At 39.1% G+C, this 15,608-nt stretch overlaps 1 long non-coding RNA gene across 4 annotated transcripts; it reads right to left on the bottom strand.

Annotated features, from left to right (window-relative positions):
* Window positions 1–1,237: 1,237 nt before the first annotated feature.
* Window positions 1,238–5,135, bottom strand: LOC114396350. Of its 4 annotated transcripts, none has more exons than XR_003663284.1 (3): window positions 3,013–5,135; window positions 2,157–2,301; window positions 1,238–1,892 (listed from the first exon to the last, which is right to left on the bottom strand). It is a non-coding gene; the product is annotated as an uncharacterized LOC114396350 (long non-coding RNA). The 4 variants fall into 4 exon arrangements; XR_003663285.1 differs by having other exon boundaries at window positions 2,209–2,301; XR_003663286.1 differs by having other exon boundaries at window positions 3,418–5,135.
* Between the last annotated feature and the right edge of the window lie 10,473 nt (window positions 5,136–15,608).

The following is a 15,608-nucleotide window of genomic DNA, read 5'->3' as shown; positions in this document are numbered from 1 at the left end:
TTTATTTATTCTTTTTAAATTTTTTATATTGCCCCAGCTTCTATCTCTTCCGTTGTATGTTAATTCAGCAACTGACTTCACTCCTTCGTTAGTCATTTTGTATTTTCTTTGTCATTAGACTCTGCTTCCAAGAAAAAGAAATATACCCAAGTCTTGAAGATTTATTCTATCGTCGGAGTATTTTTCTTTTGCTTGATTTCGAATATCTCTAACTCTAATTCAATATATTCATTTTTTCATGGTCTAAAAATATATATAATCTTTTCTTTTCTTTTTAGTAATGTTATTTTATTTTCACTAACATTTTTTTGGTATATTAAAAAATTCATTTGATGGATATAACATGCATGTTTACCCCTGTAGCCAAGTCTTCATTCATTCATCAGGTCTTAAGCTTGTTCTGACAAAAGAAAAGAAATAGAACTATGATATTCTTCTACCCCGTTTTAGGATGAATTGAGATGGAAAGATGAGAGAGAAAAGAAAAAAGATACAGAGACAAAGTGATATATGTGATAAGTAATATATTAAAAAGAAACGAGCAAAATAAAAAGGGAAAATTTGGTGGACGCGAGATGAATAATTAGTATTTTTGACAGACATAATATACTTTTGGCCCTTAACTTTTTTGAATTTTGTATTTAATCTTTAATAAAAAAATTAACTTTTTGTCCTTATAATTTTTTTTTTGATAAAATATTTTTTATCCTTAAATTTCTTATAATTTATGATTTTGATCCTTAAATTATTTTACCACCGATCACCATTCCTAAACTTTTCCGTGTCCAATGTTTTATCCTTTTCATCTATTTTAATTTGCATTTAAATGAATAAATTCATGTTAGAATGAACACAACAATCAGTCATATCATACACGAAATTTATATATTAGGAGATCAAAAAGAGCTTCTTAAACTAATATATATATATATATATATATATATATATATATATTAGATGTAATACTGCAAAAAAACGTTTGAGCAAATTAAATATATCATGGGAAACAAGGTGCCAAACTTGAGATGAAAGTTTGTTGTCATCTCAGCCTGTGAAAAATAGATCATACTAGTCAAAAGAATTACTAATACAATGCAATCAATAATCATCTAACAGTCCTTTGCACATGTTTTCTTGCCTTGTTTTGTCCTTTCTCAATCTAGCTGTCTTGCAAATTGAAGATGCCACCTAAAACACATTATTGTCTCTGCTATCTTTGGGTCTACCAGTGTGTGAATATTAGTTATAACTTAAAATAATTATTTTTTATTTATCCAAAACAACTGAAAAAGACATTACTTCAGAAGTAAAGATACAATAAATAAATTATGTAAGAAACCATTTTACAGCTTTTAATAAATAAAATATCATTTTGTAACTTTTAACAAATAGAAGCTTAAATTACAATATAAAATAGAGATACAAGACCAACATAGTAATTTAGCCATAATTTTATGTCTAACACCTATCAGTGTGATGTAGACAAAGAGAAATAAAGCATACTCCAATTCATTTCAAGCTGAATCAGTGCCTGTATCTCAAACACTTCTTCTAGAAGAGAACACAAAGAGCTCTGGTCCAATCCATTCAAGCTGAATCAGTGCATGCCTGTATCTTAAACACCTCATCTAGAGTACCAATCCCACCAGCAAGAACATCTCATCAAATGAATTGTTCCTCACTGCAGTGTCCACCAGCCTTGATGATCAAAACCTGAACTCAAAAGTTAAAATAATCTAGGCAGCAATTACACTCATGAATACCCCAAGTTATTGAGCATAGGTGGTAGATTACGTGGAGTGTGGTAATTTTCGGATGGAAGCATTGATGAAAGTTAGATGTTCTCCATTCCCAACTTCTTTTCCTAATGTTGAATCCACCAACTTGTTTCCCTGATAGCATAACAAGATTTATTATCCCTGGTCCTAACCATGATTAAGAAGTGCAGTCCAAAATATTTCTATCTGCCCAGAAAAAATATATAGAAAAAATAATCATAACTTATAAAGAACCTTGCCACTATCAATGATGTAAATACGAGAAACAATGTGATTAGGAAACAAATGAATGAGATCTTATAGAATGCATATCAGCAAAGTAAGCCAGAAAAAGAGGAAGGATTTACTTGCCTCTTTAGCTGGCCCTTGTGCTTGCACCTAATGTGAATGGCTGGGTCCCATCCTTGAAGTACTAAGATATATAACTCACCTAATGTGAATGGCTGGGTCCCATCCTTGAAGTACTAAGATATATAACTCTCCCTAATCCGCTTGTAATTTCGTCATATTTTTTATTCTCCTCCTGTAATATAAATAAAAAAACAGTGAGGACTGAATTTTCACTGGAATTCCAAAGGACTACAAAATTCTTTATATGAAGTTAGACAAGAGGAAATAAAAGAACAGCATAGAGGAACTCGTATGTGTAGGATCAATTCCTGCCACACATTTATAGCAAAAGCTTGAGCTATTATTTCTTTATTGCTTTATACAGCTGCATCAAACAAATACAGAAACATCCTAATATTTTTTTCCCCAAAATTCAACAGAGATTCATCCTAGTAAGTGAAGAACCGTATCAACATTCACCCAGAAAAACCCAGAACATCAAAGAACATTCATCCTTTTCTAGATTTTATTAAAATTGTTGACATTAATATTTTCACACAAAAATATTTAGACATACTCCTTATGATCTTAAGAACACAAAAAAATAATTCTCTCTCCAAAAATTGTCAGAGAAAAATAATGATCGATCCAGAGCACGAACATCCTCACTGGAAATGCAGAGAATGAACATAGGGTTCAATCCATATTCTTCCAACAATATTATCATAAAAAATTCTGAAAATTTTATAGGATACTACCAACCCATATATCAACATAAATCAACTACCTTTTTTTATTTTTAACATTCCAGAACACATTAAATAAAATAAAACAGTATGGATAGAAAACAGAGAATACTCAAACCTAAGTGAGCACCTATCACTTTTTACCAAAATGTGTGTACCATTTAAGCTTCACAATGATATAGACATCACATTTCCTTCAACCAAATATCCTTTTTAATAACACAAGATGCATCCAAGATCAGATCAAAACACCAAAAATCAGAACAGGGCCAAATTTCTCCGTGCATGCGAACGGATCCTCCAAAATCAACATGCAACCACATATATCATCACTTGCATCCACGGATTCGAGCATCAACCAAGTAGAGGTGCTTAGGACTTGTGAAGAACTCATCAAGCAATTTGAACGCATCAACCACAAGCAATTTGAAGTAAAATGGAGACATAGTCAGGGCTTAGGACTGGTGGAAAATTATAATTATAACCCTTTTCGAAAAAGCCTAGTTCTTCAAACTTCAAACAGTTGCAAACCAAGTAAATTTTCCATTATTTCCCTTGCACACCTTACTAAGCTGTTGGAGTTGAGTGAAGTTGATAGTGAATTCTTCCAAGTTTGTATAAATGGTTCCCCTTTCCAACATCAAAAGGAAATTGTTAGTTTAATTTACTTGGAAGAGAATGAAAGGAGTATATGGAAGCAAATATATGAGTCTCGGCTTTACTTTACAAATTTTTAAAATTAAAAGGTGTAATAATTTATAGAATAATTGAACACTGTAGGCGAAAGAGGAATTCTCTTGACCTTAGTCGCTATAATCCTTACAGAAGGCATATTTTTTGTAGAGATGTCATGCCTCCAATACTATCCTTCACTGCAATTGAAGATATTTCGTTAGCCAGAAGATGACGTAGCTTTAAAAGCTTGCTAATCTCCTTTGGTATCTGAAACACTTTTGTTTGTCTTACATCCAAGGTCTCCAAGTTCTGGAGCTTACCAATGGATTTTGGAAGACTTTCTATCTGTGTATACCATGAAGCTCAGATACTTCAAGTGGATTAAATCCCCCCCAATTTTCAGGAAGATGATATAGTATAGCATCTTCAAAATCAAGTACCTTCAATGGTATGTATTTTTCAAGTATTCCACTGATTAAGTATTCGGGTAACTTTTGCTTTGTGAAAATTAGAACTGACCGAATGCGTGATCTTTCAGTATTTTCAATTAAATCATTGGAATCTGATCCTATTGTTAAGCGTCTAACGATCGCACTTGACACCAATTGATTATGCTCATCAATATACAGACAAAACCATGTATCCTTGATATTTCCAAGGATCATTTCATGTATTAAGTCATGAACACGACATCCTTTAACTTTGTCATCTATAGTAAATGAAGATACTTGCACCAAACTTGTAGTGATCAACTCCATTAAATGTTGTTGTGCAACTTCTTCTAAAGTTCTTCCATTTTCATGTTTGACAAACCCTTCAGCTATCCACTGCGTAATCAATCTTCCAGATTTAACTTCATAGTCTTCCGGATACATTCTAAAATACAATAAACATGATCTGAGATTGAACAGAAAATCATCATAACTCAAACCAATTTTTCTTTTTAAATACTAATTAACTCAGAATTCCTCTTCAACTCCGAACATAGATTTTGACTAAACCTGTCCATTCAAGTGCACTTTGACATTTGCTATATAAAAGACCACCAATGCAACAATTGCTAGAGGTAAACGTTCACACTTTCTAACCATTTCAAGACCTACGTCTTCATATTCTTTTGTACAGCATCCACCAAAACCCGAAAAAAATGCCTTTCCACATCATAACAATTCCAAAGATTTTTTGTCACTTAAAGGTTCTAGCTTATACACCTGAATGAAGGAAGTTATCTGACAAAACTCTGCAACCTGTGTCCGAAGTAGTGATTGATACCTCTGTGTCCGAATTTGTTAGGTGCAAAGTATCAAGAGCTAGAATTCGAGGTCTACACCTCCAGAAATGAGGAAGGAGCAGAGCACGAAAGAAGAAAGAAGAAGCTTGTAATTTTCTTATTGCCTTTGTTTGTTATTACATGGTTTTTATAGAATTCCTAATATGTAATAATCCTAGGAATATTACAATAACCGTTTTATTGATAAGAATTGCTCAGCAGGATCACAATTCCAAGCAAGGCGATCTGGGAAGGATTTGCAGAAGCTTCTGTTTTGGCAGTTTTCTTCAAACGAAGTCGTGAAGGTAAGTGGACCTCTTCACCTTTCGTTTGGGCTTTACTTCGTTATGCACCCCCTCTTTTGTGATTCCCACCTCTGAGTTTGCATTTTGTTGTTCTTCTTCTGTTGATATTGTCTTGTTCGTATCATCCCTGGGTCCTTGTAAAATCACCTTGCCCTCAAGGTGATACTCTTCCTGTAGCTTGGTCCAATTTTCCCATGAGGTCTCGTCGGGGGAGAGACCTCTCCATTGAACTAAGACTTCCCAAGGAGCCTCTGGTGATGTTCTTCGGTGGTCTAAGATGGCCAAGGGAGAAATCAGGGGTTGATCATTGACGAAAGTGGATGGGAAGGTCTCTGTTGATGGTGGTGTTGGGGTCCCTCGAAAGGGTTCGAGCTTAGAACAATGGAATACTGGATGTATTTTTGCCTCGTCAGGTAACTTGAGCTTATAGGCAACAGGGCCAATTCTTTCAATAACTTGGAATGGACCGTAGAAACGTTTTGCAAGCTTGGCGGAAACTGAAGAATTTCCCTTGGTCGAAGATTGCCGGTAGGGTCGTAACCGGAGAAGAACCAAATCGCACACCTGATAATTCACCTCCCGACGCTTGTGATCAGCTTGCTTCTTCATCTGGTCTTGTGCCTTTAGCAATTTCTTACGAATGGTTTGAAAAGTAGCGTCTCTATCAGTTAGCAAATCCTCAACAGCTTCAATGTTTGAGGTGCCGGAGATGTACTCCGGGAAATTGAATGGCTTCCGGCCAAACGTTACCTCATAGGGGGTTGACCCTGTCCCTGCATTCCACGAAGTATTGTGGGACCACTCTATCCATGGAAGAAGCTTACCCCATCTCTGAGGTCGTCGGTGCACGAAGGCACACAGGTATTGTTCCACAACCCTATTGATGACTTCTGTTTGACCATCACTCTGAGGATGGTAAGCAGAACTCATCCTCAGGTGGGTATCGCTAGCTCAGAATAATTCCTGCCAAAAGTGACTTATGAAAAGAGGATCTCGGTCGGAGACCAGACTCCGAGGAACGCTATGAATCTTAACCACCACGTTGATGAATAAGGTTGCCACCATGTATGCGGTGTGAGCTGCCGGAAGCGTGCCTAAATGTATCCCCTTCGAGAAGCGGTCCACCACGACGAGGATGGTGGTGTGGCCTTGGTACGGTGGTAATCCCACGATAAAGTCAAGGGAGAGGTCCTCCCATGGCCGGCAAGGTACCGGAAGAGGACACAACAAACCTGCTACCTTCTGGGTTTCATACTTGGTTATCTGGCAATCCAAGCAATTGGTGACAAATTGTTTGACATCTTCACGGATGCCGGTCCAGCTAAAATTTTCCGATATCCTTGCTAATGTTTTTGCGATTCCAGCGTGGCCCCCTGTGGGTGTAGTGTGATACTCCAAAAGTAATGTGGAGGTGATGGGTAATTCACGAGGTAACCAAATGCGACCCTTATGCAGAATCAACTCTTGTGAAATCGTGAAGGTGGGAAAATTGGATGGATTCTGCTCAATTTCCTGCCAGCAGCGTACGTATTCTGGGTGAGCTTGGAGTTTTCGGCGAAGCTCCTCGAGGAATGTTAATGAAGGAACAGAGAGAATCATCAGAAGGGAAGAGCCCTGTTATGGTAATCGTGATAATGCATCTACAGCTTGGTTACGGTTTCCGGCCCGATATTGAATTGTGTAATCGTAGCCCATGAGGCGAGCTAAGTACATGTGTTGTTCCGGCGTCTGTATAACCTGGGTGAGGAGTTCCTTGAGGCTGCGATGGTCAGTCAAAATCGTGAAGCGTTGACCGAGAAGGTATTGGCGCCATTTTTTAATTGCGGCAGTGATTGCGAACAGCTCTTGAATGTATGTGGAGGCGCGGAGAAGCTTAGGGCTGAAAGGTTTGTTGAAATACGCAATAGGGTGGCCACATTGAGAAAGAACTGCACCCATTCCGACGCCGGAGGCGTCCGTCTCCACCGTGAATGGGAGCTGAAAATTTGGTAAGGTGAGTACCGGAGCTGAGGACAGAGCTGCCTTAAGGTGTTCAAAAGCTGATTGTGCTTGGGGTGTCCACTAAAAAGGTTCTTTTGTGGTGAGCTTTACCAGGGGAGCAGCAATGGTGGCATATCCCTTTATGAAACGCCGATAGAATCCTGCAAGTCCCAGGAAGCCACGCACAACCCTTGAAGATTGAGGTATGGGCCATTGAAGGATGGCCTCTACCTTCGAGGCTACCGGTTCTACTCCCTTCTTCGAGACCATATGGCCTAAATATTCAACCTGCAACTGCGCGCAAAAGCATTTTGATAATTTCAAAACAAATTGATTATCGAGGAGGACCTGGAATGCTGTTGTCAAGTGTTGTATATGGGTCTCAAAGGAATTACTATAAATGAGTATATCGTCAAAGAACACTATAATAAAGTGACGGAGGTGTTGCCGGAAAATGTTGTTCATCGTCGCCTAAAACGAAGATGGTGCGTTGCAGAGACCAAACGGCATTACTTTGAATTCGTAATGGCCGTGGTGAGTTCTAAATGCCGTTTTGGGAATATCGGGGCCATGCATCCTTATCTGGTGATAACCTTGCAACAGGTCAAGTTTGGAGAAATATTGAGCACCTCCGAGCTCGTCTAAGAGCTCATCTATTGTGGGAATAGGAAACCGGTCTCGGACCGTGACCGCGTTGAGGGCCCTGTAGTCCACACAGAACCTCCAGCTTCCATCATGTTTCCTTACAAGAAGGACGGGAGAGGAGAAGGGGCTTGTACTAGGTTGGATCAGTCCCTTCTGAAGCATGAGGTTGACTTGGTGTTCAATCTCGTTTTTCTAGTAATGGGGATACCGGTAGGGGCGCACATTCACGGGTTCGGATTGGGGTAGCAGGTGTATGTGATGATCAGTTTCTCAGGCTGGTGGAAGTCCCTGAGGCTCTTGGAACAAGGCTGAAAACTGGTCTAGTAAGTGTTGGATGGGTTGGGGTAATGGTGGTGAGCTTGTGGGTGAAGTGTTTTCAGTAAGGATGGCTATATGAAAGTAAGTGACGGGTTCATGTGTCTGGTGGAGACGACGAAGCTGATGATGGTTCAAAAGGCCCAATTGAGCTTCACTTTCCCCTTTTAATTGGACCAAGCAGTGCTGATAGAAAAATTGCATGCTTAAGGAATTATAATCCGTGAGGATAGGGCCTAATGTTTTAAGCCATTGGACACCCAACACGATGTTGGCTCCGGCAATAGGTAGAACATAAAGGTCCACCAAGAATTTGATGTTCAGAATCGAAATAGGAACAACTTCACAAATTGTAGTGCATTCCAGGTGATGACCATTTCCCACCATGACTCGCAGCGGTGGTGTGGAACGGCAAGGTAGCCCCAATCGAGAGACCAGTTGCTGCTGGACAAAGTTATGGGTGCTTCCTCCGTCAACGAGGAGCACCAGAGGATGAGCATGAATAACTCCTTCAAAACGCAGCGTTTCCGGGGCATGATGGCCTGATAATGAGTGTAGGCTTATGTGGGCCGGGTATGGGTCAGTTACTTCAGGTGGGTCAGGTATGGTATTGGGTTGCGGGTTATTAGGGTCTATATTAACTGAAGGAGGGTCCTTTTCTTCAGTGATGAGTAAGAACACACGAGAGGCGCAGCGGTGACCCCGGTGGTAACGCTCGTCACAGTTGAAGCATAACCCACACTCACGGCGTGAGGTTATCTCCTCCGATGACAAGCGTTTCATCACAGGGGGAGGCTGACGCGGTGGTGCAAGTAATAATGGTGGTAGTGAGGGTGAACGAGAGGTTTTTAGGTTAGGGTTCGTGTGAGGGGAAAGTTGTGGTGGGGGTGGAGGTCGCGGTCGAGGCGGTGGTCGTATATCGGCTAATTTCTCTTCCTGCAAACGTGCTAGCCCCGCTGCTTGCACTAAAGTGAGGGGTTGTAAGGCCTGGACTTCACGTCGTATCTCCGGCGACAGCCCCGAGATAAAGCAGCTGAGAATGAAGGGAGGAGGGAGCCCGATAATACGATTCGCTAAATCCTCAAATTCCGACAGGTATTGGCCTACTGAACCCTTCTGAGTTAACTTGAAAAGCGCACCCGTAGGGTCCTCGTATTGTGACGGGGAAAAATGGGTCTACAATGCCTTCAAAAATCTCGGCCAAGAGGTGAACTGAGCATTGTTGGTCATCCATTGGAACCACGCAAGTGCTCGTCCCTCCATATAAAACGAGGCGATTGTGAGATGATCGCGTTCCGGGGTGCCGTGATATTCAAAGTATTGATTAATTTTGAATATCCACCCGAGAGGTTCAGTTCCATCGAATCTCGGAACCTCTAATTTCATTTTGTGTAATGTTGCAGGTGCAGGGTTAGGTTGGGGTTGGATTGGGGTTGGCTGAGGGTTTGGGGAAGAAGAGCTTGGGGATAGGTGGTGGAGTATTTCATCAAGTTTGAGGGTCACAGTGTTCATGGTGTCACCCAGGCGGAGGAGAATGTCCTCAAGGGAACGTGGGAAAGTATCGTGAGAATGAGAGTCTGGCATGGTGAAAAGGACAACAAGAGCACCAAAAATGTTAGGTGCAAAGTATCAAGAGCTAGAATTCGAGGTCTAGCACCTCCAGAAATGAGGAAGGAGCAGAGCACGAAAGAAGAAGGAAGAAGCTTGTAATTTTCTTATTGCCTTTGATTGTTATTACATGGTTTTTATAGAATTCCAAATATGGAATAATCCTAGGAATATTACAATAACCGTTTTATTGATAAGAATTGCTCAGCAGGATCACAATTCCAAGCAAGGCGATCTGGGAAGGATTTGCAAAAGCTTCTGTTTTGGCAATTTTCTTCAAACGAAGTCGTGAAGGTAAGTGGGCCTCTTCACCTTTCGTTTGGGCTTTACTTCGTTATGCACCCCCTCTTTTGTGATTCCCACCTCTGAGTTTGCATTTTGTTGTTCTTCTTCTGCTGATATTGTCTTGTTCGTATCAGAATTTTTATCAATTATAGCAAAATCAATACCATTCAAAAACTTTTTATCCCATACGTCATGAAACAGGATGACATACCTCTTGTGGCGCAAGTGATTTCTCATTTCATATATCAATGAATCATTATGAAGAGGTGTCTCCAATTTTTCTTTGCATAGCTTGTGTAACATATCCTTCAGCAATTCTTCTACAGTGTAGGATTGAGACACTGTGATCCATGCATGACACTCGAAGTTGTTATGGAAGTCCTTGTTGTCAGAATTTCATTGTATTTTTTCCATGTTGTAATCATCCATCCAACACTTGTCATAGAACTGCAACAATTGTGATCATTCATGTTGTGTACTGATATAATAGGTAAATTCATTGTTGTACCATTGCATTCTTGTTCCTTATGGTGTTTTTCCTGGTAAATAGATCTCCTTAGATCTCTTCTATTATTCCCAGAACAGAAATGCAAATGCCACTATATGTTGCCAAAACTTTTTGCTAAATGCAATATGATTCAGACGTGGCAGACCCACCATATGTAAGTCCAATATGTTTGTTATATATAAATTATAACAGTCCCATTTCAGAAAACATTGTTGTGTGGTATTATGCGAGTCAAAATATTTTTGTTATCAGAAAGAGTGGTGAAGTTCTCAAACATAAAGGATTAATAGGAAAAAAAGAGTGAACAAACAAAAACTGGGCAAGTTCAATTGAAAATTATCAAATTCAATAAAATTTTCAAAATTAGAAATTAAAAAAAAAAAAACTTAATTAATTTTTTGTCCTACAACTTATTTATTTATATATTTGCCTTCGTTCATCTATAGTTGGGAAATCGAGAGGGTAAACACCGGGGATATTTAAACCAATGGGCCTCGAGCAACCTCATAAGTGAGTTTGACATCACACCTTAATCCAAAACCTTAAGGTTCAAATTTATGGGTCTTGTCCCCACTTATATGGTATTCAATCTTTTCATTTGTATCCAATGTGGTACTTCACCTCACACTTGTACTCCAACAATCTTCTCCTTAAATGTGAGTCTCTTTCGCATGATAGTCTCCTCCTCGAATGAAAGTAATTGTCAACCTAAAAGTATTCAATGATGGCCCTTAGAACTTAATCGTGACTACCTTTAGCTCGCCTAACCATTTCCACCAACATGCTCTAGTACCTTGTGCTGCCACAACACATGTGGGACCTGCTTCCTAGCCTCCATGCATGGACCCACCTGCCAAGAAGACTTTCAATACAAGGGATCCCTATGTTCATGGATCAACCATCATCATTTTACTCGTTTGACCCGGTCACCACATCAAACCATTGACTCTGATACCAATTTTTGTGAAAACCGAGGCGGTTAACATCAAGGAGATTTGCACCAGTGAGCCTTGAGCAACCACATAAGTGTCTTTGACACCACACCTTAACCTCAAACCTTAAGGGTTTTGACATGTATTGACTCTCCAATTTCTTCCATAAAACTGCCTTGGAGATTGCTTCAATCCATACACAGACCTCTTCAACTTACAAATGAATCGATCCAATCCACCTTTACTAAACCTCTTTGGTTGCTTCATGTAAATTTGTTGCTATGCATCATTGTCACGAAAGGTTGTCTTCACATCCATTTGCTTCAAGTGCATGCCACAATTGGCTACCGAGGCTAGCACTGCCTTAATAGAAGTGTGTCTTACGATTGAGGAGGAAATCTCATCATAATCAATCCCCTTCTATTGTGCATACCCCTTTGCTAATAGGCGAGCGTTGAACTTTTCCCCTTTTTTTCTGATACTAGAGGTTTCGTCTTGTACACCCATTAGCAAATCCCATGGTTTTGTTGCCTGCAGGAAGCTCAACTCGCTCCTATATCTGATTCTTCTACAAAGACTTCATTTCCTTCACCATATTGTCTTTCTCATGGTTGTTCATAACCTCTTGAAAAGTAGAAGGATCTCTAGCACTAGTGAAAAGTGCAAAAGCAGCCAAATTAGCCAATTCTTCAAACCCATATCGGACAACGGGTTTAATGGTGCAGTGATCTTTATCTTTGACAAGATGGTACTCCCGATGTGGTCCACCTAGACTCACTGATCTTGACTCAGGTATAGGTGTAACCTCAAATCTTGGACTACATGGTTCTATCCTCTCAGGAATCACCGACAATTACTTGAAGTCCACCTAAACCTCAATGGAGTTAGGGAAAGCTCCAGTAGACACTGACATAGTTGTCTCAACTATCTCTGGTAACGTGGATTGCTCATCAAACACTACACCCTTGCTAATCACCATCTTCTTGAAAATTAGATCCCGAAACTTAAACCCTTTCACACCTTTGGAATAAATTATAAAAACACATTTTTTTGACTTTGGATCAAGTTTAGATCTCTCATCACTGGATATATGCACAAAAATTAGAACACCCAAATATTCTCAAATTATTAAAATCAATAGGGTTACCCCTCCAAACTTCCCCTGCAACTTCCCCACCCAATGATGCTCATGGTGATCAATCAAGTAGATAACACGCCATATTCACCACTTTTGCCCAAAATCCTTTAGAAAGGTTAGCTTGCAACCTCAGACGCTGAGCCCTTTCAGTAAGGGGCCTATTCAGCCTCTCTACAACACCATTCTATTGTGGTGTTTTCCACATTGAGAAATGCCTCTGAATGCCATGTTCCTCACAAAATTTCTGAAACAACGAGTTTGTGTATTTTGTGCTATTATCAGATCTCAAGTACCTGGTCTTTTTGCCCGCCTGATTCTCCACCTTAGTTTTCCACAACTTGAAATTCTCAAAGACTTCAAATTTCTATTTCATGAAGTACACCTAGACCTTGCCAGAAAAATCATCAATGAAGGTCACAAAATAGTGAGAATCACCATGGACGAATCTCTAGTAGGACCCCACACATTAGTATGCACATTATCTAGAATCCTTTTGGTGGTATGTTTCGTAACTTTAAACCGCACTCTAGTTTGTTTCCTAAGCAAATAATGCTCGCACAAGTCTAACTTGCAACTCTGAATTACTTTCAAGAGCCCTCTCTTATGAAGCTCCACCATCTCATGCTCACTGAGATGACCCAAAACAGGTGCCATAATTTGGTAGCATCATCATTAGACTTAGTGGATGCAACTTGACTTACAATTATGCTCCCTAGCAGCCTATAAATATTTTGTACAGTGTGTTGTGCTTTCATCATAGTCAACACCCCCTTACACACTCTGAGGGTATCTCGATCTCCATCAGTTCTGTAACTAAAATCATTGGCCTACAAGGTACTAAGTAAGATCAAATTCTTCCTCAACTCAGGGATATGACGGACATCACACTACATTCTGACTCCACCATTATCCATAGCAATCTGCACCTGTCTCATTCCAACAACAACACACTCTCTGTCGTTACCTATATAGACACTGCCAAAATTACCTAACGTGTGTATGCTGAACTACTCCTTTTTGGGAGTCATATGGTAAGAACTTCCAAAATCAAGAATCCATGCATCTGTCAACTGATTGCATGAACCAGAGAGAACATCTCCCTCACTGTAGTAGTTTGAATCATTAGTCTTTTTGCCACATTTACTAAATGGGATGCCCTTTCACCAAATTTCTTCAACTCTGGGCAATACCTATTGAAATGCCCCTTTTGGTTGCGTTTGTAACACTCTTCTCTTTCTTGCATTTTCTAGACTTGGACTTTTTCCTCTGTCTACCACCAGAACCCTTTCCTTGTGTCCTTTCATGTTCCTGTTTCCCCTTCACATAAACGCCATTGCCTTGCAAACTTCCCACTACATTCTTTCTCCATTGAGAGTGAGACATAAGTGCAGCCGGTAACTCTGGATTATATAATTTATATTGCAGGGAATGCTCTTCTGCTATTCTATTATTTGTTAAAAGGGTAATAGGAAACAGGGAATGTTCTTAAAATGGATTATATAATTTGTATTGCAGTAATTTCTTTGGCCTCCCTATTTATCAAATACCAAAGTTACTAATAAAAACAGGAAGGGAACATAATGTGACTTAAAAACCAGTAACTGTGGTTGAGAAGCTTCAGCTTCAGCATATGTTCTGTCTTAACACATTTCTGATTATTCTTTTCCTGAGTAATATATTTCTTATGTTATACAGGAGAACTTTCCAAATTGGCAACAAGATAATGAAAATTTGAAGATGCAAATTGCGAAGATGAAAAGAAAACACAAGACTGAGATTAATACCATGAAGCAGTACACTACAGAGAGCAAATTACCTGAATCTGCACTACAACCACTGTATAGAGAGGATTCTGATGTGGCACACAATCCAACTTCCTCCTATACATATGACGATCAGGCATGGAGAGCAGAATTTGGAGCAATATATCAGGAGCATTACTAATTGACTGTTGGTATTATTAGCATTTGATAAATTTCCTTTTGGATCAAACTCCAAACAATTTGTCTGGCATCATATCCTACTTGGGTCAAAGGGCATCCCTTAATGCAATTATTCTTTTTGTGTATTTCTAGAAATTCATTATATTTTTTCCATTGCTGTGATAATCCAACACTTGTTATGGAACTGCAACCTTTTCCTGCTGTATGATGATATAATAGATAAATTCATTGTTGTACGATTGCATTCCTTTACCCGTAGAATTTTCCTGGTAAATAAATCTCCTTAGGTGTTTTCATTTCACATTTCTTCTTTTATTTCCAGAAATGCAAATTCTACATTTGCCAAATCGTTGTTAGTTTTTGTTAGCAAGAGAGATCAAACCTGCAACCTTTTCCTCCTTCCCTTCTTTCGTACTCATCCAACCAACTTTTATCTCCTTACAGCTTTTCATTATTAATAACAAAAGTAATACAAGAAGGTGTCATATGATAAAAAGATGGACTGGCATTATCAATTGTCTGTAGTCATTGGTTGATCAAAGCTGCCTCAGAAAAATCAGATTTGGCAGCCAACACTCTATCTACCACTCCCTAGCAATCTAATTCAAATATAGCATGGAACATTTCCAAATCAGTAACCCACTACAAAGCCAACAATAACCTCGAAGCCTCCTACACCTTCACCCAAGGTTTCATCCACACTGATTTAGCAATCACAAATTCGCCCACCTCCTCATCTCCTATAATAAATATACTTTAAAAGTTATAACTAATGATTTTTTTTATTGGATGACAATGTAAAATTATTTTACATTTGATAACTGCTAAATATGAGTTATTTTATAATAAAAATATATTGAAAATATCTTTGAAAATATTTATTTAGCAGTTATTTTTGGTTTAAATGATAAGAATTGATACTTTTATTATTTATGGCTTGCATGATGCAATCTTACCCCCCAAGGGCATTGGATAGAAGACTCCAAGAAGATTGGGTCAAAGATGCAAGAGACGGCCCTAGGGTTCTCATGAGCCTTAGGGTAGATTTTGGGCCCATGGGCTAAGTATGAGCCCACTTATCTTTGTACATATTAGATTAAGGTTTCATTAATTTTGGGCCTTGTATTTAGGGCTCCATAATGTAGGTAGG

Source organism: Glycine soja, chromosome 18 (assembly GCF_004193775.1).
Source record: "Glycine soja cultivar W05 chromosome 18, ASM419377v2, whole genome shotgun sequence".
Lineage (NCBI taxonomy): Eukaryota > Viridiplantae > Streptophyta > Magnoliopsida > Fabales > Fabaceae > Glycine > Glycine soja.
Note: the sequence above shows the minus strand (reverse complement) of the source record. Positions and strands in the feature narration are given on the sequence as shown.